The 15,422-nt window shown below is 56.2% G+C and overlaps 1 long non-coding RNA gene across 2 annotated transcripts; it reads right to left on the reverse strand.

Annotated features, from left to right (window-relative positions):
* Positions 1 to 3,658: 3,658 nt before the first annotated feature.
* LOC150003897 (uncharacterized) lies at positions 3,659 to 14,201 on the reverse strand. 2 transcript variants are annotated; one of them, XR_016512336.1, is made up of 4 exons: positions 14,087 to 14,201; positions 10,742 to 10,881; positions 6,080 to 6,219; positions 3,659 to 4,247 (listed from the first exon to the last, which is right to left on the reverse strand). It is a non-coding gene; the product is annotated as an uncharacterized LOC150003897 (long non-coding RNA). The 2 variants fall into 2 exon arrangements; XR_016512335.1 differs by lacking the exon at positions 14,087 to 14,201 and having other exon boundaries at positions 10,742 to 10,970.
* Positions 14,202 to 15,422: the final 1,221 nt, after the last annotated feature.

Here is a 15,422-nt window from a genome sequence, read left to right on the forward strand (position 1 = left end):
TGATGTTTCCCTCCCTCTCTTTCTTCCCTCCCTTCCCCTCTCTCTAAAAATAAAAGTATTTGAAATATTTTTTAAAAACTAAGATAATCTTCTGTTATGTGTATTTTACCACAATAACAAGAAAATAAAACAAAATATGGAACAATTATGAAAAATTGGAAATAACCTAAATATCCAAGAACTGGAAAATAATTAAATCAATTGTTCAATCAGAAACAAAAATCTAGCATTTTTCTGGCTTTTCCTTGATAACCTAGGGCTCTGGGTCACCAGATGGCAGGAGAGGGGAGTTCCTCTCCACGGAGGAATCCAGCCAGCAAGCAAGGTGGGGGGGCAGGGTGACCACGCTGTCGCTCTACAGGAGAGACAGTCACCACGTGCCGCCTGATGGGAGCTCAAGCCACTGGCAGCCTCACCCAAAGCCCAGCTGATCGCCCCAATGTCCCATTCTGAGACGTTTCAAAGCCTTCTGGGGAACACCTCCCCCCACACAGCTGGGGGGGGCCCCCAGCGTCACGACGGCTGCGACTGGTGTTGGAGCAGAGCGTGTGGGGCAGATTGTTGGTCTTGGGTCCCCACACGGCGGGGGCGCAGGGGACAGCCACACCCTGGGGGACTCTAGCTTAAGGGACCCTGAACCAAGTGGAGACAGAGGACAAAGCTGGGAGGCGTTGGGGGGGAGCCCCTTTCCTGCTCTGACCTCTGTTTTTCCTGCCCGGGTGAGGAGGGGACATCTCTGATCTGGGGACACTGGACTGATGCGCACATGACCGGTCACTGACTGGCCGGGGCTGCCGGCCACGTCCCACCGAGCCACGCGCTCTCAGGAACCCGCGATGTCGCCTGTCCCCGCCTGGGAACGGGGCCACGGGGCTAATTCGCCAAGGACGCGGCCTCAGCACTGGGGGACCCACCCCTGCGTCCTCCCTGCTCCCGGGTGGGCTGGCCGCGCGGGGGTGGGGGGCGCTTTCCGGGACCCCCGCGTGACCGCAGGAGCGCCGTGCCGCACGGCCACACACGCCCCTCCTCGTGTAGACGACCGCGGCCCGTTTGCGTTGTGACTTGTTTGAACGATGGCTTCACGGTGTCCGGCCTGGACGGCGGCGCGGGTGGGCGTTCGTGACGCGAGGTGGCCACCAGGCGGCGGCAAAGCGTCAGTTCTAACGAAAGTCGCCCGATGTCAACCCCGAGCGACGCCCGGGAACCGTCAGGTGTCGCTGGTGATGGAGAAGCGACAGCTGAGTGTCTTAAAGGAAACCCCGCCCTGGGGACATGGGACGTGGGGCCGCGGTCCTCTATCAGAGCCTTGACGTCCCCACTGCAGCGGTCACACGGACAAGGGGCGGAAACGCGTGTACCCACGTATCCTTCCAAATGGTGGAATTTTAGAAGCCTGGTTACCGAGGACACTCAAAGGCTGTGACCCGTTTTTATTTCACCCCCTTGGGCCTGAGTGAGGCCGGGGCAAAGCGCCGCCCAGCAGCCGCGGGGCGCAGGGGGCGAGGTTTGCGTCGGCGCCAATCCAGGGTCACCCCAACGTTTGCAGCGTTTCGTGCCGACGCGTCGTGGAGGGAGTGGGCGCTGTTTCGTTGTTTCGTAAAATCCCTATAAATAGAAAACTGCTCTGAATTATTTAATGAAACGTTGGTTTTCTTAGCTTAGAATGTGTTCTTCATCGTTATTATGAAAGATAAAGGCACTCTATGCACAGCTTGCGAAAAACATAGTTTTCTGTGTCCTGCAAAATACCGGCCGGCCGGACCCACCAGTCTATGCAGAGGACTGTGCACAGCGACCCAGCGGGACTCATCCCGGGAGTGTAAGATCGGTGCAGCACAGGAGCCCAACCCTGTCACGCACCGCGCTTAGGGAACAGAGGGAGGAAAGGAGCCACGTGACGGGCAGCAGGCACAGGCAACACAGCCGGCGGCGTCCAGCGCCACTCATGGCCGAGGCAGGGAGCAAACCAGGAAGAGAAGAAAACTTTCTCACCCTGATAAGGGCATCTAAGAAAAACCCACAGTGAGCACCTCACGTGGCGGTAAAAGGTGCGGCCGGCGTCCCCCTGAGATCCAAGCAAGGCAAAGGCGGCCCTGCTTAACCCCCAGCCAGGACGTCGGGCAGGGAAAGGAACAAGGGCCATCCTGGCGGGAAAGAAGGAAGTAAAGCTGCCCCTGTTTGCAGAGAATATTATCTTACACACAGAAGAAAGCCCAGGACACGCACCGGAACACTGTTAGAGCTGATGCGCGAGTTCAGCAAGACTGCAGAGCGCACGTCATAAGGTCGGTAAACGGGAGTCAGCGGGATTTCATACCAACAACAACCGACCCCAAAACGAGATTAACAAAACCCTTCCATAAACGTAGCGTGAAAAAGAAGAGAGGACTTAGGAGTAAATTTAACGGGAAGTGCAGTGCTTGGACACTGAAAACGCCAAGGTCTTGCTGAAAGAACCCGTGGATCTGAGTCCGTGAAAGCGGTCTGTTGTCCGCGGACCAGAAGATGACGTCAGTGAGGGCACCCTCCCCACGTGCAGCTGCGCGCTCAGTGCCGCTCAGGGCCTTCCAGCTGCCTTTTTCTCCTCTTTCCCCTACAAAAAGCTTTACTGTTTGCATTTGGTCTGGAGCCTGGGAGAGGCTCCAGGGGGGTTAAAAAAGGGAGTTTCGTGGTTTCAGGGAGAGGCTCGGGCAGAAGTCAGACACCAGGGGGTGCAGAGGGGCCCCTCAAATCCTCTGGGCTACACAGGCTCCTGGTCCTGCTTGAGAGGGAGCCTCTTCAAGACACACCGGCCCAGCGCAGGCTGGGGGCGGCCAGCCCGGGAGGTGAGCCAGGTGTCGCCCATGTTCTCGGTGAGCTCCACCTGCTCGGTTCTGCAGGAAGCCTCGGGGCTGAGGGCTGCGCGGGCAGAACCTGGGCCTGCACGTCCACGGGGGCCTGGGTCAGGCGCTTCTCCAGGCCCAGGGCGGCTGCCCCGGCGTCCTGGGTGGCCCCCCGCATCCTGGGACGGCTTCACCATGTCCTGGGAGAGAACTGGCCACTGCGCTGGTCTTGCAGCTTTAAGAGCCGCTCGGCGGGGAAGACGTGGCCTCTGCCTGCGGAGCCACAGCCTGGCAGTGGACAGAGGGGCCCAGGGGGAGGCAGCGCCGGAGGCCGCAGCGTGGCGGGGCCGTGGACGGCAGCCGCCGCCTGGGGAGTATTCTGACGAACTTGGGAGCTCGCGCTTGTTCCGCGGTGAGGGTTTCGGGTAAGACGGTGTTGGCTGGTCTCAGAGGCCAGGGGGGCGGAGGGGGGTCCGAAGGCGGGGACTGGAGAAGAGGCTGGAGGGTGTCTGGAAAGGAGGGGCGTCCCTGATCTGTTCCGTCCAGAGCCCGTGGAAGCGGAGGCAGGCCCCAGTGACACGGAGGGCACCGCAGGGTGGCGTCACCTGAGGACAGGACAGGAAAGTAGCGGGTACTGGTGAGGACGCAGAGGGACTGGGACCTTCACGCCTTGTTGGTGGGAACGTGAGATGATGCGGCCACTTTGGGCGCCGGGAGGTTAAACCTGGGGTTACCATGTGACCCAGCCATTCCACCCCCGGGTACAGAAGAGTCATTTCAAGAGAATTGAAAACATATGTCCCTACAAAAAATGGTACACTGATGTTCACAGCATCGTTCCTGATGGTTTGCTTATTTAGTTACTCATGTTTAGAGAGCGGGGAAGGGAGGGAGAAAGAGAGGGAGAGAAACATCCGTGTGTGGTTGCCTCTTGCCAGGTCCCAACCAGGCCTGTGCCCTGACTGGGGCTCGAACCGGCAACCATCTGGCTTGTGGGATGACGCCCCGCACACCGAGCCAGGTTGGTGCAGAAAGGTCTGATCAGCTCACTGGGGAGAAGCAGGGAGGGCCGTGGGCGGAGGCAACAGTGAACAGCCCGGGATGGACCTGGCAGAGAAGCTGAAGCCCCCAGAGCGCAAGGAATTAGGGGCGAGGAGGTCCGAATAGAAGAGGGTGGGCTCCTTGGCTCTCAGGCTCTTCTTCCTCGAGGCCGCCTGGACGGTGGTGCATCGGCCTGCGTTTCCCAGGGGATGGTGTTTTGGGTGGGACCGAGCTCCGGGCACAGCCTGGGGTCGGGGTGGCCTGGCAGAGGACGGCAGGGTTGTTCTTGGGTGTTCGAGGGGAACGGGCCCTGAGGCAGGAGCCTGGTGTTCTTCCAGAATTGTAGCTTTTGGGTCTTGTGTTGTTTTAGTTTGCAAACTAGCCCTATAGAAACGTGATAATTAAGACAAATGGGAAAGCTGGGAGAACTCAGGTGTTCGAGTTTAGTTTTAATCGACAGGTTAAATGATTGAGCGGTAACCACAAAGTTTAAAAGCTCGGCCCTAATTGATAGGCCTAAGTTACTGATGCATGTGCAAAGCTGTTATTGCAACATTGTGAAGCTTTTGAACAGAGACTCCTTTCCTTTATCAGCAAACCTCGGCCTCTGGGGCTTTGCCTGGAGGGTGGCGGTGAGCAGCGGGACCCCACTTGCTGATCCGCAGCACCAGTCAGGCCCATTATAGTTTAAGAGTGGAAACAGCTCAGTTGTCTATCAACTAACGAGCGAATAAAGTGTGGTTTATCCATACCATGGAATATTACTCAGTCATGAAAAGGAAGGAAATACTGATGCGAGCTACCACATGGTGGGTACAAGAAGCCAGACCGAGGATACATGTAGGATTCCATGACAATGAAATTCCCGGGACAGGAAAGTCCTTGGGGACAGAGAGTAGGTGAGTGGTTCCTGGGGCTAGAGGATGAGCTAAAACATGTGAGGTTTCCGCTGGGACGATGAAAATGAGGGACTGGATGGTGGTTGTGAGTGTTCAACCCTGAGATGTACTACAAAGCACTGAAGTGTGCACTTCGGAGTGAGTTTCATATTTAAATCACATTAAGACTTAGAGCAGATACATGATAGAGTTGTTTAGACAAGAATGGACTTGTCGGCAAGCAGGGTGCAGGCTGAAGGGGAAGAGAGCCAGCCCATAATTTCAGGGAGTCAGAAAGTTGGGAGAGACGACTGTTCTGAACCCTGAGCAGGGTGCTGGAGTGACGAAAGCCTATTATGTCTCAGTTCGACGTCAGGATCTAGTCAAGGGAGACACACCCACAGTTAAATCCCCCCCAGATTAAGTAGGCGCCTGGTAAAATCTTTCAAGTCACAACATGGCTCAAGGAAAGACTCTGAAGGTCCTGGATGGGTCTGAAACCTTCTGATTCCATCAAGAAAAGGAGAACTGGGCTTGCCAAGAAGAGCAGTGCCTAGAACCTTCCAAGTCCGTAGGAAAGGTCCAAGGTCGCTGGAACTGGATGGGCAAGAAACCAATTCATTTTATTTTAAAGTTTTTATAGAGGAGAATTCAAATACGTGCTGAAGTAGAAAGAGCAGGATGAAGAACTCTCTCACATCCCACAATTAGGGCCTCGGGTCCAGCCCTGGGTGTCCAGACCCCGCATCCTTCCCTATTATCAGTGTCCACCCATCAAAGGCAGGGGCTCACTGACAAAACACTCATCCCAACACCTCCCTGCGCCTGAGTAGTGTTAGTTTTCAATATCACCCCGTAATCATGACCTTTACATGTGAAAGTCCCCCCACTGAGTAACACACAAGTGGGAGCCACACACCATATGTGGAAACATGATAGGACATGAAGCAAGCTGAGCCCACTGCCCGGGGCGCCCCCATGCCTGCCCTGCCCATGCAAACTGGAGAGCTGGGAAAGGCGTGTGGGCCCCAGGGCAGGCGGGCTCCCCGCCCAGGTGTGGGCTTCTGACTCAGGATCCCCAGGGCTTCTAAGTTTCTCCACAGAGGCCACCAGCTGAAGGCAGGAGGGCGAACTGTCTCTGGGGAAGACGGCACACACGGGACATCCGCCAACCGGAATCCTGGGGTGGAGCTAGTGGGGCCCCGGTCCCACTAGGATACGGCTCTGTCTGAATGATAGAGAGGAGACCCATTTGCTCCTACAAGTCTGTTTGTTGTTGTTGTTTTCTGTTTTTTTGGGTACAAATGATATAATTTGCCAATGAAAACAATATTTTACCTTTTCTCCCAATTCTTTTACACTTTTGATCCTTTTATTTCCTTGTCGGATTGACCAGCATTTCACCGCTCTACAAATGGTGAGTGGTTGTGAACGTCCTTGTCCTTTCCCACTCTCCAAGGGGAGGCATCTAGAGTTTTCTCTTAGGCAAAAACACAAAGCCAATTAAAAACTTAGGTTTTAGGGCTCATTTGCTAAAGTTTTTTGTTTTTGTTTCATAATCTTAAACAGGTATTGGGCTTTATCAAACACTGTCCTGTATCAATTGAGATCTTCATTTTTCCCTGAAGTCCATCAGTGAAATGAATGGCGTTGCGTCTCTGAGGTTGAACCTTCCTTGCATTCCAGGTCCTTGTGTGCCATTTTCTGCACCACGGTCCATTTCACAGTTTAGACTTTATTCAGCATGTTTGCACCTGTGATCGTAAGTTGGCTGGGCCAGCACTTTTCTGTCCTGCACTGTCCTTTTCTGGTTTTGAAACAATAATGCACTGGACTTATAAAGTGAGCTTCATAGATTTTATCTTTTTTTGTTTGTTTGTTTGTTTGCTTGTTTTTAACAACTGGCATGAGTTAATAAAAAAACAAAATTTTTTTGCAAGTTTAGTACAATTTACCTGTAAAGTTACCTGAACCTGGAGTTTTTACTGTGGGCACTGCTTTAACCACCATTTTATTCACTGGTCTCTGCACATACCTCGCTCCTACGACCCAGTCCTGGCGTTGCGTGAGCCCGTAGGGACCTGTCCACTATACGGCATTCAAGTGCCCTGATTTTTCTGAAATCTTGTTTTTATTTGTAGTCATTTCCCTTTTTATTGTCATTATTTTAATTTTTATATCTTTTCTCTTATCATTCTTGCTAAAAGTCTGTTTATCTTACTAATCTTTAAAACAACTTTTGGGCTTATTATTTGCTACTGGCTTTGATCTTTTGTTTCATTGATTTCCTCTCTTATTTACTGTTTTATTTTATGTTTCATTGGTTTGCTCTATTCTTCATTTTGCCGATTTCTTGAGCTTGATTCTTAACTCACTTAGTTTTAACCGTTAATATTTCCTGATAAAGGTATTTAAAACAGTACCTTTCTATGAAAAGACTGCTTCATTTGTACCCCATTAAATGTAGGTGATATTTTCATTATCAGTATTTTTTAATTTGCTCAGTAATTTCTATTTTAACCCGAGAGTTATCTGCTGACATGCTGTTTAGTTTCTAACCACGTGGGATGTGTTTGTTAGGACACGAACCAGGCTGTGCTCCAAAGAGACCCAAGGAGGTGTGGCTTAAGGAAGACAAACGCTTCTGTCCCTGTCACAGGACAAGTCCAGCACGGAGTACACAGTCTGGTGGGAGCCCCAGCAGGGCTCACGGGGCTCACGTGGCCGCCGGGACAGGCACAGGGGGTGTGGCACAGCTCTGTCCCAAGCCTGTCACATGGCCAAAGCTTGCTAACCTGGTCACTGGGAGACGCTGGTCACAGTGGGGTTGCCAGGTCCCCATCACTCACTCAGGCTGGGGACGCCACATCAACAAAGGAAGAAAAGATCCTGATGTGGCCACCCGTTCATGGGGTTTTCTGTGTGTGGTTAGAGATTGGCTAATGGATTAATTAATTAAAAACTAATGAATTCTAGTTCTTTTTGGTCAGAGGAGCACCCTGGTGCCAGTGACCACTGGGCTCTTCCAAGATGCCTTTGCAATCAATGGGAAGAGGCGTTCCCTGTGGACTCAGGATGGGAGCATGTGTCTGTGGGACGCGCCCACTGGCTCTAAGGTATCCAGCGAGTGGCACTTCCAGGCGCCTGTGCTGGAGCCTCCTGTCGGGCCGTCTGACTGCTGGTTTTGCGGTGGTGGCACGGTGGCCCGAGGTGCCCTGCACGTCCCTACACTGCCAGCAAGCAGCTGGGTGCTGTCCTGTTGCCCCTTCTGTGTGGCCACAGGTCAGCGCGGCTTGCTTTCCGTTCATGTGGCTTTGGTTTTAAGAATGTCCCTTTCAGATGAGGGGAAGCAGAGTCTGCCACCACAAAATACTGGATATTGATTATCCCATATTTAATAAGCATTAAGCTACTTACTTTTAAGAAACAAGACACTCAGAACCTTGACCCTCCTCATTTACCTGCCTAAAGGAATTTAGATTAAAAAATCTGCTTCAGGAAGACAACCTTATTCACCTCGGGAGAGAGGAAGGATCCCAGTTAGAGAAGGGGTTCAGCACAGGCCTCCCCAAGATGCAAACTATTTTGAGCTGAAGGTGGTTGACACCCTGTGGGTTCTCCCTTGAGGGACTTACAGTAGGGGCCTCACCCAGGACAACAGCTGCTCCCAGAGGTAACTTTTTACGAGCTACACAAAGGGCAGGGCAAACTCCTACTTAGGAAGCCATTGTTAGGGCACCCTGCCCCCACCTGTCCTTAACGCAGACAGCTCTTTCATTTCTGTCTCATTTCCTCCTGTTCATCTGTCTCCTGTCTACCTGACCATCTGTCTGAAACCGGAAAAGCCGGTGTTCCTGCGGCCTGTCACCTACCAGACCCAATAAGCACAGGGACTGGATCTTTACGGACGCTTTATTGAGATGGTCAGCGATCTGAGAAGACCGAGGGTTTGTGCCCTAACTGTCTTAAATTCCAGTATAAACGGGCCCTTTTCATAAGGAGAAGAAAAGCATAGGCAAGGGGTTTGGGATTCAGGGAAAAGGTTAATCAGATAAAAGCTGCAGCATTCTTTCATCTGTGCCCTGGGCCGTGGTCACCTCACCCTGGAACTGTGGCTTAGATACCGTCTGATGGCCTGCAGCCCTCCCGACGCCCAAAGCTGGAACTGCTGTGGTCTCCTGGGGTCCAGGTGGGCCGTACCTGCACTTCCTGGAACAACGGCTTTTTGCACACTCCGTTACTAAGCTTGTTAGCTGGTACCTGAAACTAAAATTTTCCAGCACTCGCATCTGCCGTCAGGCCCAGGGAAGGACGCAGAAGGGAGGAGGGAGCGTTACATTCTGCCCCTCGCAGACCCCTTGCTGGTCTGGGCTCCTTTCACGTCCAGCCTGAGACCCCTCCCGCCACGCCGCAGTGACTGTCCGCACCAGCCACCTGCTGTTCCATCTGCAGTTCTCTGCTGTCTCACTGCACATGCTCTGCTGACTGCTTTGTTTTTATTTCTTCTTTCCTGCTTCCCGTTGGATAAATCAGATTCTCTTTTACTGATTTTAAAAGGACCACGCTGGCCTGGCTGGTGTGGCTCAGTGGACTGAGTGCCGGCCTGCGAACCAAAGGGTCGCTGGTTCAATCCCCAGTCAGGGCACATACCTGGGTTGTGGGCCAGGTCCCTGGTTGGGGGCGTGTGAGAGGCAACCACACACTGGTGTTTCGCTCCCTCTTTCTTTCTCCCTTCCCCTCTCTCTAAAAATAAAATCTTTTAAAAAAAGGAACACACTGGATTTTTACCTGTGTTGGCTGCTCCACAGCCCTCCTCCTGCTGGCACCCCCGATTCTCTCGGGGTCCACATTGCTGACCAGCTGAGGCCTGGGCCCTGTCCTCACCAGCGGCTTAAGGACTCGCTACCGGTCCTCCTGGCTGGTCGGACACCCACTCGCCGCGCCCCTTCCAACCCTCCCAGCCCCCATCCCCATGTCTGTTGTCTCATTTTCTCCTTCCTGTCACCTCCAAAATGCTCTCAGCGCAGGGGGCCAGGGGGCCTGGGGACACTGTTATTACTATGACCTCATCTGAAGGTATTTGAATGGGTATGAAAATCTAAGTTCCAAAGTTCTGCCCTCTGTGAGTGAGAACAATACACCATTGTCCCGGGTCCAGCGCGGCTGCTGAGACATCTGACACCACCTCTGTGTCCCCTTGTCCTTGATCCTGTTCAATGTCACCACCTGTGTCAGGGCTGAGTCTTCTTACTTGTCTCCTGGGAGCCTCCCTGAGCCCTGGGGTGGAGAGCTCGTCTTTGTCCGTGACTCTGGGCGGTGAGAGCCAGCGCTTCCCGGTGTCCCCGCGGGCCCTGGCCTCCCCCGCGGAGAGGGCCGCCGCCTCTTCCCCCCGTGGTTCCAGAGCCCCTGACTCTGCTTCTCTTCCTGAAATGGGTTCTTGGTCTTGCCTCTTGTTCCTGGTAGCCTCCCACTGCTTTTTCCTGAGGGCATTTAATTTGCTGGCCCATCTGCCTCGGTGATTCTGCTCTAGGTTCTGCGTGACGGTGACTCAACCTCTTCTCAGGTGGCGGCCACCTTGCGGCAGGCGCATCTGCCAGACGTGTGCAGGGGAAGTGTGCGGGCCGGCCTAACCTCGTCCGGCCTGGCGAGTTTACGTGAAGAGGTGGGGATGCGCCCCAGGGGGGGGCGGATGACCACCCATCGCTCCTGTGTGGGCGCAGCCTCAGGAGGAGCACACGTGGGAAGGTTCCTGCACCCCTGTGAGAGGGAGAAAGGCCAGGGGCTCCCAACTGTCATGTCTGAGCATGTGTGGGGTTGGGACTGGACTCAAAGCCACCACTGGCCTGGGCGGCAGCTGCTGGCACAGTGGTGGAGGGGCCCGGCAGGAGGCAGTGAGGACGGAGCCCCCGCAGCCCGCCACCCTCCCTCAGCTCCGGCCCTGCCTGCAGCTGCCCCCCAGTGTCGGGGTCTCGTTAGGTGGTTCCTGGAGGCCACACTCACCTTCTTGCTTTGGGAGTTTCTCCAGGGGTGACTTTGAGGAGGGTCATCAGCCCCTTTGCTGACAGGTGTGGGCAGCCCGGGATGTGAGGGCACACAGGAAGGCTGGGTGCCGGAAGGGTCCAGAACGTTCTCAGCAGGGCCTTATGGGAGGAGGGGTGCAAAGACAGGTCACGACCTGGGTGGGCTCATCACGGCAGCCCCCACCATGCCTTGCTGCCGCCTGCCTTGTCGCCTCTGATCGCTGTGCAGGTGACAGGACCCCACCTGCCGGGGACAGACAAGGATGTCAGAGGCCGAGGCCCCCAGGGTCCCCGTGTCTGGCTCAGTAGCCATCAGGTCCCGGAACCAAACGGATGGGCAGCCCCTGGGGACTCACAGAATTTGCATAAGAACCAAGGACGGATCCGAGACCCCATCTATCAGAGCCAGGCCCATTGAGTTCAGGGGTCCTAGGTCTCCCCAGGGTATCTTCCAGGCCCTCTGCTCACCATCCCAGAGGGCCTGGGACAGGCAGATGCCCGGCCTCAGGGCACTGGGCTGAGCTAACGGAAGCAGGTGGGGCCCTCGTGTCTGGGACTGCGTCACCAAGCGCCACAGCCTGGGGCTCCAACAGCAGAACCTCGTGCTCTCATTGCCTGGAGGCCGTGAGTCCAAGGTCAGAGGCCAGCCTGGCTGGTCCCTCCGGAGGCCGTGAGGTGTCCCAGGAGCGGGCAGTCCTTGGCTTGTAGACTCACAGCTCCGGGCTCCACCTCTGTTGTCACAGGGCTTTCTCCCTGGTTTCTGTCCTGTTCCAGGGACACCAGTCCTCCGGGGTGAGCTCATCTCAACCGATGACAGCGGCAACGGCTCTGTTTCCATGTGAGGTCACGTTCACAGGGACTGAGGATTAGGACTTCGACATAGCTCTCTCGGGGACACAAATCAAGCCATCGTCACTAATATGTGTTTCCTCCTTACGGTGGCCTGACTGTGGCCACGGAACGATGAGCTCACGTCCTTGTCCCTGCCACCTGCGAACGCAGCCTTACTCGGGAAAGGGGCCTTTGCAGATGTAAGTAGATAAGGATCTGGAGACAGGGACTGTCCTGGGGTATCCGTGCGGCCCTACATCCCGTGGTGACCAGAGGAGGCGTCACATGAAGACAGAGCAGGGCTGAGTGCGGCAGCCACAAGTCAGAGCATCTGTAGCTGCCAGGAGCAGAAGAGGCAGGAAGGACGCGCCTTCAGGGGAGCACCGCGCGGCCTCCGGACGTGAGGGGACAGATTTCTGTGGTTCCTGCGCGTCTCTCCCGCAGCCCCAGGGCACTAACACCCGCCCGCTCTCTCCAGCAGCAACACGGGCACTCGCAGACTGCTCTGCCCCCCTTCGTTTTTGGTCCTACAGCTCGGAGCGCTCTGCAGTGTCCTGGGGACCCGCCCCCCAAGCCCTGTGCTGTGAGGGTGAGCTGTGACTTCTGATCAGCCCGGTGCCTTTCTGCTCTCCTGTCCCTGCCCTGCAGGCAGCGCTGATAACCTATCAAGTCTCTGCTCAGCTTGAGAACGCAGGTGTGTGGGCCTGGCCAGGTGGCTCAGCTGATTAAAGCCTGGTCTCCTGAACCAGAAGGTCACGGGCTGCGTTCCCGGTCAGGGCACATGCCTGGACTGCAGGTTCTAGCCTGGTCGGGGTGTGTGCGGGAGGCAACCAACCGATGTTTCTCACATCAGTGTCTCTCTCTCTCTCTCAAATCAATAAACATACCCCATATCCTTGGGTGAGGATTAAAAAAAGATAAAAGGGTGCAGGCGTGTGCAGAAAAACTCCAGAACCAGTAGGATCACAGTTGGAAGGAGTTGGGACTTCGGAAGATACTGATGAGTTGCCCCTCGTGGGGTTACTTCAATTTACACCTTGGGAGAAACGCAGCTGGAGAAAAGTCTCCCTTGGACCCTGGGCCCATCCCTCCTACCCGCTGGTGTGCAGCTGTGATGGCCGGAGCCCTGGCAGCCTTCTTCTGACCATGAGGGTGGGAGCCGAGGCTAAGAATGGAGAGCAGAAGCAGACAGAGCCTGGGTCTCAGAGGACTTTGAGGAGCACTGTGCTAGCCTCAAATGGCCCCCTATGGACTCATTTTGGGGGAGGTGACAGACCCCTTCCAGGTATACACCGCTGTCCTTAGCAGCTGAGCCTGGCAGCCTGGGGAGCTTCCCTCAGGCCCCTCTGCAGCAGATCCAGCCTCAGGGCAGCTGCTCTGCCGTAGGGCACCGCCATGTCGACAGGGTCCTGCGTCCCTGGGAAGAGACCCACGGAGCCGGTGGTGGGCCCCACAGGACGGTCCCAGCATGGACTCTGAGCCATGCCCTCTCCCAGAAGTCTCCGGGCTCCTTGGAAGACCCATGCAGAGCCTGCTCCCAGGCCTTGGTAGGGATGAACACGTGGGCAGGGGAGCCAGGCACCTGGCGCCCCAAGCCACCCACCACAAACCGGGAGTTATCCATTCACGGGCCTTAAAGCTGGGCCTGTGCCGCAGAGCTCCACTGTCTGGAGAAGATGGGACATCGATCGGGCTATCGGGTCCCAGGTAGCAGCCCATGTGCAGGAGCAGGTGGCCCAGACCTCGCTCCCTCCTCACCCCACCCTCAGCCGCAGCCCAGCACCCCCACCACCAGGTGATGGAGGTGACGGCCCAACATCTGGGCCCCAAGTGGACAGACAACCCCACGGCCCCACCAGGGGTGACAGGAGAAGGTGGAGAAGGGACCGCAGCCTCAGAGCCAGGGTCCGGGAGAGCAGCTGCCCGCAAACCCTGCCACATGCCCAGGGTGACGGTGACGCCCCGGCCGGATCCCCTGGTGCACAGCGGGGAAGCCACGGGAAGGGGCCAGGCACCGGTGCATCTGCCCAGGTGCCTCCCTGTGCGGCTCCATGACGGCTCTGGGGTGCAGTGGGGAGCGCAGCTCCTGCTCTCCTGGAGCCATATAAGTGAGGGAGCCAGATGTCTGCCACAGCGCCAGGGAAAGGGGGGGGCCTGAGAGCTGTGGGGAGGAGGGCGGCCCCATGGGAGCACCATGCCTGCCTGGGGAGGGCCCCACATGAGCCGCACGGCAGGATCTGGGGGAAAGCAGTTTATCTCTCGGAAAGTGAAACCAGAAAAGGCAGTGAGGGCGGGAAACAGAGACAGGGAGGGACAGGGCCCAGCCCTCCAGGTCCCTGCCTGCCTCCCCCGCCCCGCGCCGCACCTGGCTGGGGCCCAGCGGCTGGCCGCCTGCCTGCGCCGCAGCCCATGGGCATCTGTTCCCCTTTTCCCGGGCAGCCACCCAGCTGCTTCCTCGGCCCCCCGCCATCCTTTGGCGAGTTCCCATGGTTACCTTACAAGGATACCTCACAGCGGTTGGGGCTCACCCCATGACCTCATCTCAACTTGATTACATCATCTGCAAAAGCCCCATTTCCAAACAAGGTCAGGATAGTGCGTACCGGGCTGAGATGTCAACACAGCTTTTTGTTGGGGTTGGGGGGGGGCACAATGCAACCATGACAGCAAGTGACCCAATGAGAGCCGCTGTGATTTTTCTAGAACGTGTGGGAGGGAGGCAAGTGGGGATCTCTCCTGCTGTGTTCCTAGTCTGCTGCCTCCGCCGCCTCTAACCTGAGAATGTAGCCAGACAGCAGAAAATAAACCCAAGCCAGCGAGAAAAAACGCTGTGTGGCCGACGGCTGGACCCGCCCGCTCCTGAAGGCCGTGCACACGTGTGAGCTAGCCAACCCCAATTCTGCCTAACCCACCTCCTGCGAGATTCTCTGTCACTGGCTGCGCAGACCATGGCAGCGGACGGGACATCAGCACAAGGAACAGCCTTGCCCAGCTGTGGCCTGAGAGACAGGCAGGTGGGGGCGCCGAGGCCTGCGCTGGGCCAGGAGCACCTGGTGGACAGTCCACGGACTTCTGACTCTGCTTGTCACCCTGGGGTGACAGGTTATAAACCGACCAGTGACCATAGATCTCGGTGGCTTGAACTGGCAGCGAGGCCTTCAGCAGGCAGATTCTGGGAGAGCGCCAGCCACTGGCTGCAGACCTTTCCGTGGGCGGGGCCGTGGGGGACAAACGCCAGGTCCTCCTCTCCACTCGCTGCTTCCGCAGGAGCTGCCGGCTCGCGCAGGCGGAGCCAAGCGCACAGCCTGGGCTGTGGCTTCCCTCACAGCTTCCCTGTATTTGGAGTCAACAGTGTCTCTCTCTTTTTTTAAATTTGATTTTATTTTTAGGTGGGGGAGGGAGGGAGAAAGAGGGGGAGAGAAACATCAGCGTGAGGGAGAAACATTGATCGGCTGCCTCTCACACGCGCCCTGACGGGACCAAACCCACCACCTTCACCGCCCTGGTTAAGGCGTTCTTGTCTCTATCGCTTTTTAAAAGCCAGTTTGAGTTGGGTTCTGGCGACTGACAGCAGCCCAGGGTCTGCCTGGACCCGCCTCGTAGACACATCTTCCCCATGCGGGACAGGGGTGCAGGCGCTGGGGCCTCAGGCCCCCCAGACTCTCTGGGCTCCTCAGTCACACAGACCCATGCACCAGGAGCTCACCAGCTGTGACTCTTGCTACCGCTTCTCCCTGGTAAATCTGTGTCCTGTAAAATAAGCATCTTCTTGTCTCCACGTGCGCCCCCTGCCAATCCAGGAGGTGACTCTTCTCTGCCTGAATCCGCTT

Source organism: Furipterus horrens, unplaced genomic scaffold (assembly GCF_987537825.1).
Source record: "Furipterus horrens unplaced genomic scaffold, mFurHor1.1.pri manual_scaffold_7, whole genome shotgun sequence".
NCBI lineage: Eukaryota > Metazoa > Chordata > Mammalia > Chiroptera > Furipteridae > Furipterus > Furipterus horrens.